The 19121-nt window shown below is 40.0% G+C and overlaps 1 protein-coding gene and 1 pseudogene across 1 annotated transcript in view; one reads left to right on the forward strand and one right to left on the reverse strand.

Annotated features, from left to right (window-relative positions):
- Positions 1–19121, forward strand: part of LOC126183937 (Down syndrome cell adhesion molecule-like protein Dscam2) — a 461766-nt gene that overhangs the window by 50246 nt on the left and 392399 nt on the right. The gene's annotated exons all lie outside the window — the stretch shown is intronic.
- On the reverse strand, positions 8471–8588 carry LOC126185692 (5S ribosomal RNA; annotated as a pseudogene).

Genomic DNA, 19121 nt, shown 5'->3' on the forward strand with positions numbered 1-19121 from the left:
TTTAAACTGTTTATGGAATACAAAGTGCTACTGCAGCAGCTGCTATGTAACTTAAATACTAATCAGTGTTTACAAGGAATTGTTGAAAGTGCTACTGATATTCGTATCACAAAACTTCAGTACTTTTTACCACTTTACGAAATACGCTCGCCGGACAAGGTATTGGTCACTCTCTTAAAAAAGCAGTGCAGTTGCTTTGTGGAACCGTACCAAGCTGTCTTGTGACGTGATGTGTATGTCCCAGTCGCTTCTATGGAATAAATGCAGTAAATGGGGTCTCCGTGGAGAAGTGACAGAATGGCAGAAAGAAGCTATCGTGACTCGATGTGCTCGTGACCACACCTTGTATGAAACTGCGCGATTTGTTGGTGTATCGATGCGGACCGTCCTGTGTGCCTACGAGAAATTATGTAATTCTACCTTTCACAGCTATGTAATATGGGGTAAGGACAGTGGTCGTAAAAAAGATGCTAATCGACAAGGACCAGAGATGAGTGTTATTCCTTGTCAATGACAGTCGGTTTTAAAGCAGGCAGGAATTGCTGCACTAGGTGAATGCTTGACCATCTTAACCAGGCTCCGAGCGAATACTGCGAAGAGAATTGCATGCAAGGGACGTTTTGAGTCCGATACCTGGCAGATGGCCATCGCTCACAAAAACACATAAAGTTTACGACACCAGAAACACAGAAACTGAACAGTAGCTGACTGGTGATGTGTAGCGTGGTTCGACAAATTCGCATTAAGCATGTTTTCAAATTATGCAATGCGTCGAGTAAACTGACGGCTCAGTGAGGCGTTTAAACTGCATTTTTCTCACATGACATCCTGAAAGCCACGGGTCAAGGTAGTCAGGTAGATGTAGTTTTTCTAGATTTTCGATAACCATTTTACACAGTAGCACACCTACGCTTATTATCAAAACTACGATCATATGGGACATCAGACTATATATGTGACTGGAGTGAGGATTTCATGGTAGAGAGGACGCAGCATGTTATCTTTGATGGAGAGTCTTCGGCAGATGTAGAAGTAACTTCGGGTGTAACCCAGGCAAATCTGTTGGATCCTTGCTGCCATTGTTGTATATTATTGATCTTGCGGACAATATTTATGGTAACCTCAGACTTTTCACAGATGGTGCAGTTAACTACGACGGTGTGTAGGATGAACTAAGCTGTCAAATACTCAGCCTGACTTTGATAACATTTCGAAGTGGTGCAATGACTGGCACCATCCTTTAAATGTTCAAAAATGTAAAACTGTGCACTTCAAAAAACGAAAAACATAGTATCCTATGAATATAGCATTAGTGAGTTTCAGCTGAATTCTGCAAACTCATTCAAATACGTGGGTGTCCACTTAGTAGGGACATGAAGTGGAACCATCACATAAGCCCAGTCGTGGATAAAGCAGGCAGCAGACTTCGGTTTATTGGTAGAATACTCGGTAAATGAGATCAGTCTACAAAGGAGGTGGTTTACAAATCACTCATGCGATCCATCCTAAAATATTGCTCAAGTGTGTGGCATCCGTACCTAGTAGGACCAGCAGGGTGTATCGAACCTGTACAGAGAAGAGCAGCACGAATGGTCACAAGTTCGTTTGATCTGCGGGAGAGTATCATGAGATGGTGAAAGAACTGAAATGGCAGACTCTTGCAGACAGACGGATACTATCCCGAGAAAGTTTACTGACAAAATTTCAAGAATCGATGTTAAATGATGACTCTAGGAGTATACTACAACCCCCTACATATCGCCCCCATACAGATTGTGAAGATTAGATTAATTACTGTATGCACCGAGGCATTTAAACATTGTTTTCCACGCTCCGTACGTGAATGAAACGGGAGAATCCCGTAATAACAAGTACATTGGGACGTGCTCCCTGCCATCCACTTCACAGTGGTTCGCGGAGTACAGATGTTGATGTAGATGCGTGTTGGGGACATAGTTAAATCCAGAGGTTCTTCTGTGAAATTTTTGGAGCGTTTTTCGTACCATGACTTTGGTTCACTCATTCAGATTGCCGTAAACATGAAACAGGATGTTTATGTCAACAATCTAGAGACCGCGTATTGGCCGTTCTTCTACACCTTGACTGTGAGTATACTGTGGACACATCCGTCTTCCAAGATAAATAGGGGTCTTCACACAGCTGCACGCATACGTTCATGATTTGACGATTACTGAGGCACTCTATAGGACCTCCACTGGTACAGTAAACCACCCGATCATTACGTATTTAAGTCAATACACTATCACACAAGTTATAGCACTCTCCTATTGCGGTGTATTGTAGCAAGTCAAGTTAAGTTCAGGAGGAGGTTCAGCAGATACTGCAACACACACACTCAAATTATCAGTAATTTATTAGAACTCGAACATGGTATATACGAGGGGGTACCCAAAAAAATCGGAGTAGCATTGCCAAGGGCGGAGCTTGTGTAGTACGCATTTCTGACACTAGACGTGTGTAACGCAACTCATTGCCAGTTCAGTGCCTCCTGTGATGTCTACCTGGCTTGTTCTGTTCATCTGCAGTTATTGTTTTTGCTAACGCTGTTTTTTTCTTGTTTCGTTTTTTATGCTAGCAAGTTTAAGAGAACAATGTGCAGCTATGAAATTTTGTCTTCTACTCAATAAAAATGCCGCTGAAAGTGTTTTAATGTTGAAAACAGCTTACCAGGATGACGCAATGGGAAAAACTCAGCTGTACGAGTGGTCTGCTCGATTTAAAAATGGCGACTGTCGATTGATGACAAACCTCATTCTGGACGTCCATCAACTGCCCGAATTGACGAAAATATTGAAAAAATTCGAGAGCTTGTGCTCACAGACCGTCGACAGAGAATTGATCAACTGTCAGAGATTATTGGATTATATTGGAGCTCGGTACAGCGAATTTTAATGGAAGATTTGGGAATGGAAAGGGTTGCTGCCAAGTTTGTTTGTCGGGTTCTCACTGAAAATCAAAAGGTATGTCAAGTTGAAACATGTCTTGCTTGGAAACAACAGATTGAAACCGATTCAGATTTTCTGTCAAAGGTCATTACTGGTGAAGAGTCATGGTGCTGTGGTCACCGACCCAGAAGCAAAGCAACAGTCAAGCCAATGGAAGACGTCATAATCACCTTGTCCGAAAACATGTCGTCACGTCAAATCAAACATCAAAACAATGCTGATTTGCTTTTTTGGTGCAAGGGCGTTGTTTATTCAGAGTTTTTTCCCCCATGTCAGGCCGTGAATCAAACCTTTTAGTTGGAAGTTTTGAGAAGATTGCGCAGAAGTGGTCGTCAAAAAAGTCCGCATTTGTGACGGACAGGAGACTGTTTCTTCCACCACGACAACACACCTGCACACACAGCCATGTCTGTTGGACAGTTTTTGGCTAAAAATGGCATGGTTCCGCTGCCCCACGCAACTTGCTCGCCTGACCTGGCTCCGTGCAACTTTTTCTTATTTCTGTACATGAAAAGGGACATGAAAGGACACCGATTTGACAACACTGAAGAAGTCAAGAAAAAAACGGAGGACACCTGTCAGCCATTTCTAAAGATGACTACAAAAAATGATTCGAACAGTGGAAGCACCGGTGGGACAATGTATTAGTTGTAATGGAGAGTACTTTAAAGGGGATAATGTTGTTTTGTAAACAATTTGAAAATATATAGCTTTTAAATAATAATTCCCACATAACGTTCAGTACTTCATTGCAGAATGAGTGTTACACATCAGAGTAGAATAGTCTTTAACTGATAATAAGTTCAGAATAACTGTTCTGTTCGCACTTAGGTGGATCTGAACTACAATAGACCGTCGTAAGCAATGATTACAACTGATCGCTGACTACATAGAGAATGGGCTGAGCGGCACTGCGCTCGGACATACATAAATTATGTGATCAAAAGTATCCGGACACCTCCAAAAACATACGTTTTTCATATCAGGTGCATTGTGCTGCCACCTACTGCCAGGTACTTCATATCAGCGATCTCAGTAGTCATTAGACATCGTGAGAGAGCAGAATGGGGCTCTCCGCGGAAATCACAGACCTCGAACGTGGTCAGGTGATTGGGTGTCACTTGTGTCATACGTCTGTACGCAACATTTCCACTCTCCTAAACTTCCCTAGCTCCACTGTTTCCAATGTGATAGTGTCCAGGCCACAGTTTCCCATTCGTCTAGGGCCCAACCGATTTGGCCACGACCACAGGAGGGGCTCTGCTGGCGGTGTCGTGCTGTTAGCAAAGGCACTCGCGTCGGTCGCCTGCTGCCATAGCCAACTGACGCCAGATTTCGCCGTAATGACCTAACGGATACGTTCGTCGTACCTCTTAAATTGATTTCTGCTGTTATTTCACGTAGTTTTGCTTGTCTATTATCACTGACAACTCTAGGCAGACGCCACTATTCTCGATCGTCTGGTTTTTCTGCGTAACTACAATAGCAACAAAGAGACACAAAAAATTGATAATGAATACAATAATGACAAATTAATTGTTGCTCTCACCTCGTATACCTCGCCTCGTCGTATAGTGTAAGGCACAACGCGCCAGCTTGCGGGACAGTAAGGTTAGGCGCATCGCCCAGGCAGAGCGTGGTTTTTAGGCGGTTTCCAACGCTCGTTTAGGCAGATGCTGGGCTGGTTCCCAATTGCTGTGCCACAAAATAAGATACACAAACAGTTGAAATACGATCCCATACAGTATAACGTGTACAAAAAATCAATGACAGTGCACACGAATTTGCTCCCTTAGGTAAGTGACGACTGCAGCATCCGACAGATGCGGCATCCGACCGCAATATTAAATAAATAAATTGGCCAAATCCTGAGTACAGTGGATCCAGCACTACACGGGATTAACGCTGACGAATTAACCTCAAGCGAATATTATTTATTGTTGACTGTGGTGTCACCGCCAGACACCACACTTGCTAGGTGGTAGCCTTTAAATCGGCCGCGGTCCGTTAGTATACGTCGGACCCGCGTGTCGCCACTATCAGTGATTGCAGACCGAGCGCCGCCACACGGCAGGTCTAGAGAGACTTCCTAGCACTCGCCCCAGTTGTACAACCGACTTTGCTAGCGATGGTTCGCTGACAAAATACGCTCTCATTTGCCGAGACGACAGTTAGCATAGCCTTCAGCTACGTCATTTGCTACGACCTAGCAAGGCGCCATTACCAGTTACTATTGATACTGAATTATGTACAGTCAAGAGCGACACTCATCATTAATGGATTAAAGTAGCCTTCAGCTACGTCATTTGCTACGACCTAGCAAGGCGCCATTACCAGTTACTATTGATACTGAATTATGTACAGTCAAGAGCGACACTCATCATTAATGGATTAAAGTTAAGTATTCCACCAGCTACGTCCGTGCCTTTCGGCTTCCTCTAGTACCCGGTGTTGGCTCTCCTGCCAACCCACAACACTGACAAGTAGTTAAATTTACATATAAGGTGCCATCAAAAATTTTCCGTTCGAAGGCCGTACAGTCCAGAATCGGTATGCCACTCAGATAAAATCACCGAGAGCACTGAGACAATCATCCCACCGGCGCACCAGATTGAAGATACCTCTTTGGTAAAACACTGTGTCCTGCTGCACATCCTCATCCGACAGGAATCATCAACTTTCCGAGGCCTTTGTTAAGGGACCGAAGGCGTGATAGAAGCATGGAGAGAGAGACCAGGACTATGGGGCGTGTGCTCGAGTGTCTCCCACCTGCATTGGCGTAACTTCTGCGTTATGACATTTGCGATATGGGGACATGCATTACCATGAAGCAGCAGCACCTCTTGTCGCACCATTCCGGAATCGCGGTTTTCGGCAGACATACTGCCCCATACACATTCTTCATTCTCTGATGGATGTCTATCGGTCTTTACCCTTAGGCAGCCAAGAAAATAATAATAGCGCGTTGGTCCTGTTTGGACCCATATGCTGATAACGTCGCTATAGATCACATTTCCGCATTTACCGCATACACGTCGGAAAGACACGAACGCCACACTAATCTCTTGCCTACCCACATCGGAGTCGCGCAACGTTGCAGATACGCTGCAGCAACGCCCTCAAGCGGAAACTTTTCAAAAATTCAAATGGCTCTAAGCACTATGGGACTTAACATCTGAGGTCATCAGTCCCCTAGACGTAGAACTACTTAAACCTAACTAACCTAAGGACATCACACACGTCCATGCCCGAGGCAGGATTCGAACCTGCGACCGTAGCAGCAGCGCGGTTCCGGACTGAAGCGCCTAGAACAGCTCGGCCACAACGGCCGGCGGAAACTTTTCAATCGTCCTTTATATAAGGAAAAAAAAAAACGCTGGCTGTTCTTAAATGTAATCTATTTGTCTAGTCACACAGAAAGACCTTCAAGATGCGATCCATCCCCCTGTCAAAATGTCGCTTTGGGGCGATAGCTCTGTAGTGGACCAACACACTACCGAGTTACAGTAAGCGTTTGAATCTTTTTTCATTCAAGCACTTTCCGTCGTAGTCTTGCAAAATAAATTGGTATTTGCGACTGGCACTGTAAAGGAAAATTCTCGGGCTCCTCTTCGGGTGTCCTACCAATGGCTGTCCGAAAGATTCAATTTTATCGTCCTCTGATGTACTGTACTGCATTGATCTAATTACCTTAGCATCTACTCTTTGCTTCGTCTCCTTTTCTTCACCGCCGCAGCCACTTATTTTTCTTTTCTAAGAGTTGTTGTGAGGAATCTTTGTCAGACAATCGAGCTCTCGTGAAGCTGATGGCTGAATGAAGGTCATTTCTAGATCTTCTATATGAGACACTGATATGACCTTGTGTCTGAAATTGTTAGCTTTCCTTAGTTTGAAAATACTTAAAGAAACCACAAACGTTGGTGCTCAGAAACTGATTCTTTACTAAAAGGGAAATTATCATATCTCATAGGCCACACACACATCTTGATGCACCGTTAAAGGAAAAAGCATAAATGTATTTCTAAATAGACAAAAAATTTTAAACATCTATTTTATTAACTCCTGAGCACAATACAGTTATTCAAACGTTGCTGTGTGCACGCCGATAAAATGTTATTTAAGTGATGTGAAATGTGTACAAAAAGATTTTAAGTACGCTTCAATCATTATCATCGTGGTCGTGCTATAGCTAGGAAACGTGTAGCAATGGTAAAAGAAGTTGGGCTCCACTTCCTGTAAGTGTAATGGCACTTTTAGTATAATAACGTTGGCCATGGAGGACAATAATTGCTGTTTCACATACACAGATGTATGTATGCAGCAGAACAGAATCAGGTGGAGCTGTTTTTTTTTTTTTTTTTTTTTTCATGTTCGAAGTTGAAATCGGCAATTGAAGGCAACACACATGACATATCAAAACTTCTCTAATTTTTCGAGAGGATTTTTATTCATTAAAAAATTTGTCTTGTAGAGCCATATATGGGGATCGCCATATTCACTTTAAGCCAGGAAAATTATAATCGTTGCTTGAGCAGATCCTGAGAAACAGTAAAAAATGCCATTGATGTTTTAGGGGTAAAATTTTGCATTTTTGATAAGCCAATTCCTTTATCAGTTGATATTGTGTATAAAATAGTGCTAGCCTGTAATTCGATACACGACTGGTTGCGCAAAAGATCGACTGCATACTGGGGCTGTAGACTAAAAGATGATGATGATGTTTGGTTTGTGGGGCGCTCAACTGCGTGGTTATCAGCGCCCGTACAATTTCCCAACCTTAGCTCAGTCCAATTTCGCCAATTTCCTGGATGATGATGAAATGAGGAGGACAACACAAACACCCAGCCATCTCGAGGCAGGTGAAAATCCCTGACCCCGCCGGGAATCGAACCCGGTACCCCGTGGGCTGTAGACTAAAAGACAGTCGAAACACTTAAATAGCCACGGAAAGAAATATGCACACATAGGTTTCGGACGGTATAAACGTTTTAAGGGTTGTAATCATTCATAGATAAATGTATAGTACAGTTAGTATTTCATTACGGCAGGGAGTGTGTCTTAGCAAACAAGCACAGTTTAATTTGCCTACAGTAACAAACATATCTGAATTATTTAGAAATATCAATATTATTTACCAGAGAATCTTTACACCCTTATTTCCACGAAAGTTGATTGCTACGAACGGATAGAGAAGTTATACATGCGGAAGTTTACAATGCCTGTGGAATACCGGCTTTAACGCCTGCTACGGCGGATACCACGAAGGATGTGTAACTGCCGATACCTAAAAACTAAACCACGTCCGAACAGGCCTTGGAAGGCCCAACGGTACCGACCGGCCGCCGTGTCATCCTCAGACCACAGGCTCCACTGCATGCGGATGTGGAGGGGCAGGTGGTCAGCACACCGGTCTCCCGGCCGTATGTCAGTTTACGAGACCGGAGCCGCCATTTCTCAATCAAGATCTCCTCAGTTTGCCTCACAAAGGCTGAGTGCACCCCGCTTGCCAACAGCGCTCGGCAGACCGGTAGGTCACCCATCCAAGTGCCAGCCCAGTCCCACAGCGCTTAACTTCGGTGATCTGATGGGAACCGGTGTTACAACTGCGACAAGGCCGTTGGCAACTGCCGATACCAGGTGGAGGTATACTATAGCACTACGGTCTGATAAATCACTTGGTATACGAATTTAAGGTCCAGTATTGCGACGTTGTCCTTACAAGCACAGGCACAGCGTTCCACTCACCGCTACGACAGAAAATGGCTTTAAATTCTCTACTTCTAACAAAAATCCAGCAAAAAATCTGAAATTAACGTATACGTTCGATCTCTATAATGTCTCTAAGCGTTTCAAAAATTAGAAGTGGTGTGAAAAAAGACAGATTTTTATGCAAAGATGCGGCTGCTGAAATTTCTAAGTCATATCAAATATCTGTGTATAATTTCAATTAGGACGAGAGTTATGTTAACATTCTTGAATGGTGAAATTTTCAGTCCAAGAAACAGCTTCAGACTTATGTCGTATCTCGAAAACTATATAATGCCTTGAAATACACCCCCCTTCCCCTACCGCCAAAATTGATTACAAACATACCTCGCACAGAAAGGGATTATTCCAGAGCTGTGCATCACACTGTATTTGCTAAGTACCAGCTTCAGAAGACGACGTCTTTGTCATTTTGTCAATTTTTAACTCGCATAAAAAGTGTAAAGATGAAAGTTGCGTGTTCAGCTGCACTTACATTTTTGCCAAAAATATTTTCGCTTTCTAAAATTGCGAATTTATCTTCGTAATATTCTGCAACATCATCGTGTGTTCAGTTTCGATTAGTGGAGCCAAACTTTGTTGGTTATCTCTTTGTGGCAACACTGAAGGGTGTTTGTATCTTCGGTGCTGCTCAAGCCTTCAGTCAATGAGAAACGTTCACTGTTGTCTGGCCACGAGACCGAGCAGATTGGAATGGGCGCTGAGCACTCCGTTTCCGGCTTTCGGTCTTCTGTTTTCTGCTTGGTCGGCGCGATGTGGTTTGGAATCCAGCACTTTTGTAGACTTTGGGTGAGATATTTACAATTATTTCCCGTGGAGGTTAATATGCGATGTGTAGGCCATTTCAGCCATGCAATCAAAATATTCGCACAGGTATTTTGCAATCGTTCAGCGTACAGAGCTTTCAGTGAATTATAACGTGAAGTAGTATCCTTCCATGAGTCGACACGAAGACTCACAAATCGCTCGTCTTTCATAAATTGTAAGGAGCAATATCAATCAATGTAGGTACAGTCTTATCATCCTCCACTGTATCATGATTGATTTGTCTTGCTGGAAGGCGTACCTTGGAAACATGTTATTTCGTTACTGTTACTGGAACTTCAATACATGTTACGTACACTATGAATCAACGTGGTGTTTGTGGTATGCCTGCACAGTTTTGAAGGAAATACATTAACTATTTGTAATATTTCTGTAATTATTTCGCTCAAATCAAGTCCTACTTTTATTATTGAACATAAATTAGTGCCACGTTGATAGAGAGCAATCTCGTACGCAACGTGTTGCTACACTCTTTGTCGCATCAGTGATCAATGTGCGAGTGGTCAAATAATTCAAGTGCACGGTGCTGTTTGAGTCCAAAGTAATACATATACCTATTTTTTTCATGAGTAGATGAGCAAAATGTTAGGGTCCCCGCAAGCACGCAGAACAGCATCAGCGCGAGATGGCGTGGACTCGACTAATGTCTGGAGTAGTGCTGGGGGGAAGTGACACCATGAATCCTGCGGGGTTGTCCATGAATCCGTAAGAGTACGAAAGGGTGGAGATCTCTTGTGAACAGCACGTTTCAAGGCATCCCAGAAATGCTCAATAATGTTCATGTTTGGGGAATTTGGTGGGCAGCGGAAGTGTTTAAACTCAGAATAGTGTTCCTAGAACCACTCTGTAGTAAATCTGGCCGTGTGTGGTGTCGCATTGTCCTGCTGGAATTGCCCAAGTCTGTCGGAATGTGCAATGGACATGAATGGATGCAGGTGTTTAGACAGGATGCTTACGTACGTGTCACCCGTCAGAGTCGTATCTAGACGTATCAGGGGTCCCATATCACTCCAACAGCACGCGCCCCACACCATTACAGAGCCTCTGCCAGCTTGAACAGTCCCTTGCTGACATACAGGATCCATGGATTCATGAGGCTGTCTCAATGCACGTTCACGTCCATGCGCTCGATACAATTTGAAACGAGACTCGTCCGACCAGGCAACATGTTTCCAGTCGTCTACAGTCCAATGTCGATGTTCACGGCCCAGGCGAGGCGTAAATCTTCGTGCAGTCATCAACGGTACACGAGTGGGCCTTCGGCTCCGAAAGCCCATATCGATTATGTTTCGTTGAATGGTTCGCTCGTTGACGCTTGTTGATGGTGCAGCATTGAAATCTGCAGCAGTTTGCGGAAGCGTTGCACTTCTGTCACGTTGAACGATTCTCTTCAGTCACTGTTGTCCCCGTTCTTGCAGGATGTTTTTCTGGCCGCAGCGATGTCGGAGATTTGATGTTTTACCAGATTCCTGATATTCACGGTACACTCGTGAAATGGTCGTGCGGGAAATTCCCCGCTTCATCGCTACCTCGGAGATGCTGTGTCCCATCGCTGGTGCACCGACTATAACACCACGTCCAAATTCACTTAACTCTTGACAACCTACTATTGTAGCAGCAGTAACCGATCTAACAACTGCGCCAGACACTTGTAGTCTTATACAGGCGTTGCTGACCGCAACGCCGTATTCTGCCTGTTTACATAACTCTGTATGTGAATAGTCATGCCTTTACCAGTTTCTTTGGAATTTCAGTGTATTCCGTGTAACACATGATAGTGAATCATTCCCCATTTTCAGTAGTATGTGCAGTCAGTCATTGGTTATTTCATCAGTATTATTTATTTCTAAATCTGGAATTATTATATTTGCTTTAGAATGAATAAAGGATGTTTTGTTTCATAAATTACAGGAGCACCAAATTGTAAATTAGGTTTAAAAGAAGCAGTGATATTAGTTTCTTGATTAAAATATTTTTCTTTTCCTACGTACACCCCATCAACAAATTAAAATTTATATTAAATACCTCAAATGGAATAATTTTGGGAACATTGTTGGCAATGTTTCCTTATTGTCTTCAGTTATTTGATTATTAAATCGTACAACTGTTCCAATACTGTCTTTTGTATCCATATATAATTTAAAATAACTTATTAAAATTTTTTATTCTTTAATAGCTATAAATTAGGGTTCTTAGAATCAATAAATATTTCCAAACTTTTTAAAAAATATTGACCAATAAGAACTATCATAGTGTCTCTATTCAAATAAAATTTAGTATTTTTTGAAGTAATATTTGGAGTTAAAAAATGTTGTATAAAAACCAGCTACAGCAACATAGTTATAATTATCTCTTTTAGGAAAAGATCACCTTGTTTTGAGAAATGATGAATAAACTTTAATTGAAATAATCAGCTCTCTTAATATTAATGAAAATTATTTGATTATTGAAAACTGACTGGGAACCAAAAGTAAGAATCACAGAAAAGAAATTAAAAAATAAGCATTGCAAGCTCTTGCCTAGTTCTAATCAATGACCTATAATAGGATGAAGCGATTGTGGCAAAACAACATGAATGATTGATAATTATATTTTAAATGCAGGATAGTTAAACTGGGGAAAATTAGCTATTTATAAATTTTTTGTAAAAGCCTAAATCGATCAGGGTATCAAAAATTTATGAAAAAGTCCAAAAACATTGAAGACAAAAATTATGTAAAAATTGCTTCTTTTATTGAAAATGATGATGAAATTATACAATTAGATGAATAAAATCTTCTCGGCTTTCAAGGGGCGTCAATACGAATAAAATTCTAGAGCTTTCGATGACTGTCTCCACCATCGTAGTCAGGAGTAAAACTGACTGCTGGGGCTGGCCAAAATGTTACGCTTATATAGCCACAATTACGGCTGCTCACACCAATCAGAGACAGCCATACCGAAGCGTGTGCAGAAGGTGAGACGGGAAGCTCACAGTAGCTCTGGCTGCTACGAGCTGACACTGCCGCTGCCGCCACCCAACAAGTGTTAAGCATCCATCGTTGTGTCCTTTCGACATCTTGACGTAGCCAGTTGCGTGGGAAACATGCTGAACGGTTAATATATAAACATATGAAACAACGTCCGCCCCCACGCCCTGCTCAGTGTGTACGCCTCGCCTCTCTTACAATTGTTGCTGTTCATTCCAATTTCAGCCACCTGTTTTAGAACAGAATCCCAGTAGGTTGATGCATGAGCCAAGACTCTCGTGTTTTCAGACTGTATTTTGTGTCTGTTTTCCAGTCAATGCTCAGCGATGGCCGACTTGTCAAGCTCGCTTTGTTTAATATATCTCTTTTCATCGGTACAACGCTTTGTAACTGTGCGAATTGTCTGACATATATAGGTGCTGCTGCACTCGCAAGGGACACCATACACACCAGGCAACCTAAGAGCTCTGTGTCAGCGCTGTGTAGAGGCCTTAATTTTTCACCAATCATGCGACGTCTTGCCGTTTTCGACATTATTATTGGAATAGAACAGTGCAAATGGTTCAAATGGCTCTGAGCACTATGGGACTTAACATCTGAGGTCATCAGTACCCTAGAACTTAGAACTACTTAAACCTAACTAACCTAAGGACATCACACACATCCATGCCCGAGGCAGGATTCGAACCTGCGACCGTAGCGGTCGCGCGGTTCCAGACTGGAGTGCCTAGAACCGCTCGGCCACAACGGCCGGCGGAACAGTGCATTCGTAATCTCTCACACAACGGAGTGCGTCAGACTAACTGCTAATCATACACTGGCGAAAGCTAAGCCACCGATATCTAATATTAACCAAGAAGAACGACGGGGCTTACACTTATTACGTAAGAACGAGGACTTTGTTGTCTTGCTAGCTGAGAAACGAAATGCCAATGTGGTTCTGAATACTGAAGACTACAAACTGAAGCTGGTACATTTATTAAAAGATCACGCATCCTGGAAGGTTAGTTGCGATCCAACACAGTCCGTAGTCAGGAAGACACAGAAGTTATTGAAAGACTCTAGTTTATCAGACGAAGTGGTGAAGAAATTAATGCCTCGCTCCGCGAGACCTTCCAGGCTTCATGGACTACCGATGATACGTAAGGAAGACATCCCTCTTAGGCCATCAGTTAATGCAAGCAGCTCGCCCATCGACAACCTGTCAAAACGTCTTGCAGAATTATTAGCGCCAAACTGGGACATTGTGAACCTCATGTTGTAAATTTGCAGAGATTTGTTCAAACACTCAACAAAATTTAAATAGGCTGAAATGACATAATAGTTAGTCTGGACATTGTAGCACTTGTTACGAGGGTGCCACTACAAGAAACACTTGATCTTTTGGCCCAACAGTTTCTATCTGGAATCGTCAAGTTGTTCTGTCATGCTCTAACGGCAACGTACTTCTTGTACCGCAACGAATATTATGAAATGATGGATGGCACAGCGATGCGGCCGGCCGAAGTGGCCGTGTGGTTAAAGGCGCTGCAGTCTGGAACCGCAAGACCGCTACGGTCGCAGGTTCGAATCCTGCCTCGGGCATGGATGTTTGTGATGTCCTTAGGTTAGTTAGGTTTAACTAGTTCTAAGTTCTAGGGGACTAATGACCTCAGCAGTTGAGTCCCATAGTGCTCAGAGCCATTTGAACCATTTTTTTTGAACAGCGATGCGCTCACCATTGTCTCCTGCAGTCTCTAATTTCATTATGGAGCACTCTGAAGGGCAGGCTTTGAAACCTATGGCGTTGCGTCACTCTTGTTTCCTAAGATACATCGATGACATCTTCCTGGTGTGGCTTCAGGGTGAAAATACACTGCAACAGTTCGTAGGTCACATGAACAGTGTCCATCCCAGGATTAAATTTACCATCGAGTTGGAGAATGATGCAAGCTAATGTTCTTGGGTGTTTCAGTTGAGCGGAAGGCAAGGGCTGGAGAGGTCATTCGGTTTATATGAAACCGACGCACACTGATAGATATTTCAACAATGATAGCTTTCACCACCCTTTGGAAAATAAAGCAGACATGAAAACGTTAACACACAGATCAAAAGTTGTTTCTGAAGACAACCACCTACAGTCGGAATTGCAGTACTTCAGCTATGTGTTCAGAAAGTCCGATTATAGCAAGAGAGACATTGAAAACGCTTTCAGCGGCCACAGAAGGATGTCTTGTGAATCAGCAGATGAAGCCAAGCCAGCGGCTTTCCTACCATACTGTGGTGCAACGAGTGGCAAGTTAGGACGTGTACTGCAGAAACATGGATTGAGACTTGTGTTCCGACCTGCCCACAAGATACGAGATATGCTGTGCTCTGTTACAGACGATATAGCTCACTCCTCATGTGCCTGGTGTGTATGGTGTCCCTTACAAGTGTGGCAGCATCTATACAGGTCAGATAATTCACACAGTTGCAGAGCATTGTACCGAGCACAAGAGCATATTAAGCAAAGGGAGCTTGACAAGTCAGCCATAGCCGAGCATTGCCCAGAAGACAGACAAAAATTTAAAAAAAAAACAGCCTGGAAACATGAGAGTCTTTTACTCATGCATCAACATATTGGGATTCCATCATAAAAGAGGCGTCTGAGATTAGAATGAACAGCAATAATTGTAACACAGACAGGGGCATACACTGAGTAGGGCATGGGAACGGGCTTTCAATGCCGGAAGGAAGCAGCGACTTACGTTTAATGCTTGTTGGAGGGGGGAGCGACAGTTCCAAACATGGCGCTGGCCCCTTGTGCCACCTAACATCACTCGGTCACATACGAGGCTGGAACTACTATGAGCTGCACAAGTCACCTTCCACACATGCGTCGTTTTGGCCCTCTCTGATTGGTGCCAACGGCCACAATCATGGCTATATAACCGAAATGTTCTGCGAGACTCAGCAGTCAGTAGTTTTACTCCTGACGATCAGTAGATTTAGGCTCAAGTGTAGATGAGAAAAGCGGTAAGGGTTTACTTAAAAAATATACAGAAAAAATAAAATGAATAAACCTGGATGAATGATGTTAGAGGTTAATTCGAGAGATTAGCAGGAAACCATGGTGAAACATTTGCTGGAAATAAAGATTATTATAATAATTAAGTTGGAATAACAAAAATGTTTACAAATAAATTACGATTTTATTATTAATAATTCCAAATGTATACCTTATTTAATTAGATTTTTGTGTAATTTTCCTCATACTTTTTGGAAATCAGAAAAATATGGTAAAGGTTTAGTAAATAATTTAATTAATAAATTACCTTTTGAAATGGATCTTCCTGGTTATAATTACTGTGCTCCAGGAACAAAATTAGAAGAAAGATTAGTATGAAGAGATCATACAGCTGTTAGCGGATTTTAAAATTTTTTAAGTATTAGTTTTATTAAATCTCTATACAAAATTTTAAACTTTATAAATAAAAATTGTAGTATTGTATATTCTTTGCTATTGAATGTAAAAATTAAACCTAAAGTAATAAATATTAAAGCCAGTAATGCACAGTTCAAGAGTACTCATAATTTTTTTAGTGATGTGCAAAAAGTAGGTGAGGGGAAAAAAACGAGTGGAAATCTGCTCATAACACTACATATACCTGTTGTCGAAAAAGTTACTGAATATCTAACAAAAATAATGTAGATTTTGAACCAACAAAAAACCTAAGGGAAGACTTCGTCCAATTATAATTTTTTAAGTAAGATAAATTAACAATTTTTTAAATATTTATAATAATATTATTAAATCTTTATAAAATTTTAATATATATAAACGAAAATTTATACAGCTGATTACACTTTACTTATTGGGCAGTAAAGTTAAAACTAAAGGAATTAAAATTAAAGTAAATCATTATCAATTAAATAGTACTGATTATTTGTAGCTGACTTGAAAAAATAAAGAGATATAAAAAACTGGCAGAAATTTACATATCATCATTAGCCTCTACTGTTGTGATAAAAATTATTGAAATTACTATAAAAAATTGGTTCTGGATTAACAAAACATGAAGGGGGGTTATGTCTTCTATTATTGGCTGCACTAGCATACTTAGCTGGTGCCGGTACAGTGACTGAAGGATTAGCTACCCTGGTAAAAACAATAACAGTCAAGAGAAAAGTTATTAAAAAGTTTGAAGACCAAAATCACATAATTTAGCAATGAAGAAAAAAGAAATTAGATTAAGAAATAGGTAAGAAAAATTCCAAAATACAATAAAATATATTGTAAACTGTTATCAGATTTTCATGCAGAAAGTCTTGCTAAACAATTAAAAATAAAACATTTTAGAGGCGTTTTTATGATACATGAATTACTTAAGAAATCAATAAATTTTCAATGTGTTATATTTTAATTACATATTTCTTTTCATGTTGTTACTCACTGGATTTTTTATTGTGAAGCAAAACATATAAATTTGTTTTTGATTCATTTGGTGGCAATATATCATAAGAATGATATAATGTTGAAAGAAAACGAAATTTTGATGAAATTATTTATAGTCATTTTTGGTAAAATTATTGTCAGATAATTATGGACTGAATGATATTTTGAATCTAATAAATGGAAATTTTGCAGTAACATAAATATGAAGCATCAGAAAAACCTTAGAATCGAAAATTGAAGAAAGTGAATTACAAAAATAAATTTAGGTGAAAAGGATTATGAAAGAATTAGAATAAAAAATTAAAACAAAAGTTCATAAATATGAATCAGAAATAGATCAAAATCAATAACATTTTGCAATCAAAAATTAATAAAAACTGAACTTAGGAGAAATCAAATCTAAAATTAATACAAAACTTAATAAACGTGAATAAGATCAGAAAATGGGAAATATAATCAAACAGTTTAATACAGAATTACTTATCATTTTACGTACACTAAAGGTTATACTGATTTTAATAATAAAAACATAGTAGATGTAAATGACCCAGTTGATAGGAATGATATACTGGCAAAATATATTTAGAAAAAGTTAAATAATCTTGTTATCAAAACTCAATACAGAAATATTTTAACACAATTTAATAACTGTGTTACTAAATATTATACAGAAAAATTAAAAACATTGGTTATAAAGATGAAATATAAAAATATTTCAACACACTTTAATGAAAGAAAAGAAATAGATGATAGTGCTATAGAAAATTATCATAAAAAGACTAATAATATCAACTGAATACGCAATTATGCTTCAGATGAATTTAATACATAAAAAAATAAAGTTGGTGAAAAGCAAATAATTGAATTTACTTCTGTGACTTGTCATGAACAAATAATACATAATTTTGAGTATTTATTATCCTTAAAACAATTGTTCTTCTTGGTTAAAATATGCATAAAGATTTATCATTTATTGGTTTTGAGTTTTCATTAGTCATGTTTGATAATTTTTACAAAATATCTACTGTTAACCGGTCAATAAAAATATTGCATAAATCAAATTTTCTAACTGTAAAATTGAAAGATAAAGTTCAAACTTTTCCAGTAGATTTAAAATAATTTTATTTTCTATCAACTAATAACCCAAATCATAAAATGCTTGTCCTTTTGAACAATCATATGTTGTGTCTGAACTGTCAGAAATTTGTCTCTACATCCCCCCCCCCCCCCAGTCATCCCCACGTTCAACGTTCTGCAGATGTCCGAATTTTTTTACAATAATAATAAAATAAATAAATTGTTATAATATAATAATAATAAATTGTTTAATTTTTAGGTTTGTGAATAAGTTCGTAACGTTTTTGTTTTTCATGTTGGTATTCCGGTTATAGAGTGTCATTTTTTATTTGTAGTTCACTGTTGCTATTTGAGTTTACATATTGTCACTGTGGCATTTGGAGAAAGTGAGTGGAGCTGTGGACGCTAGGCAATGGAGTGCCAAGTGCAGAAACAGAACATTACCGACATATTCTTATCTTTGAGTAAAGTAGACAGGTGACACTAGTGGCGGCAGCCAACTAAATTTACGCAGCATATTGCGATAATGCCAATGGACAGAGCAAAACACGATGTGCTTCATTGTTTATTGATGAATGTTTTGTATATGATACTAATCATCTAATTTTTAATTGAATCAACCCATTTACAACTACCTTGAAGAGCGATTTTTTCCATATTTTTTCTTTTAGTATTCTATTAAATCTTCCAACAACTGAATCCATTAATTCTATAAAAGTTGATCAGTGATTACTTTTATATTTCTTAATAAGTCCTTGAAAATCTTTTCTATGAAATCCTTTACCTGTTAGTAAAATTCTTGAAAATTTTAGTTTTAAAATTGTTTCAAAAGCATCAGCTACATTTTTACCTATTTTATTAATGCTGTAATCTTACTTACAACCTAACTATGATTCCGCGCATGTTAGATTGCTTAACCTGCACAAATTTGAGTTTGTTAGAGCTGATGGCTGTCTCTCAAGTATGGGAACCTTTAGCAGTACCGCGGGCTGCGAACGAAACATATGTTGCAGTTTAAATTAGCGTCTTGCTTCGGTTTCTACAGCGCTGATAACCTCATCGTTGAGAGCCTATAAACTCCTTCCTCCTTCGGTTTCTGCA

Source organism: Schistocerca cancellata, chromosome 4, assembly GCF_023864275.1.
Source record: "Schistocerca cancellata isolate TAMUIC-IGC-003103 chromosome 4, iqSchCanc2.1, whole genome shotgun sequence".
NCBI lineage: Eukaryota > Metazoa > Arthropoda > Insecta > Orthoptera > Acrididae > Schistocerca > Schistocerca cancellata.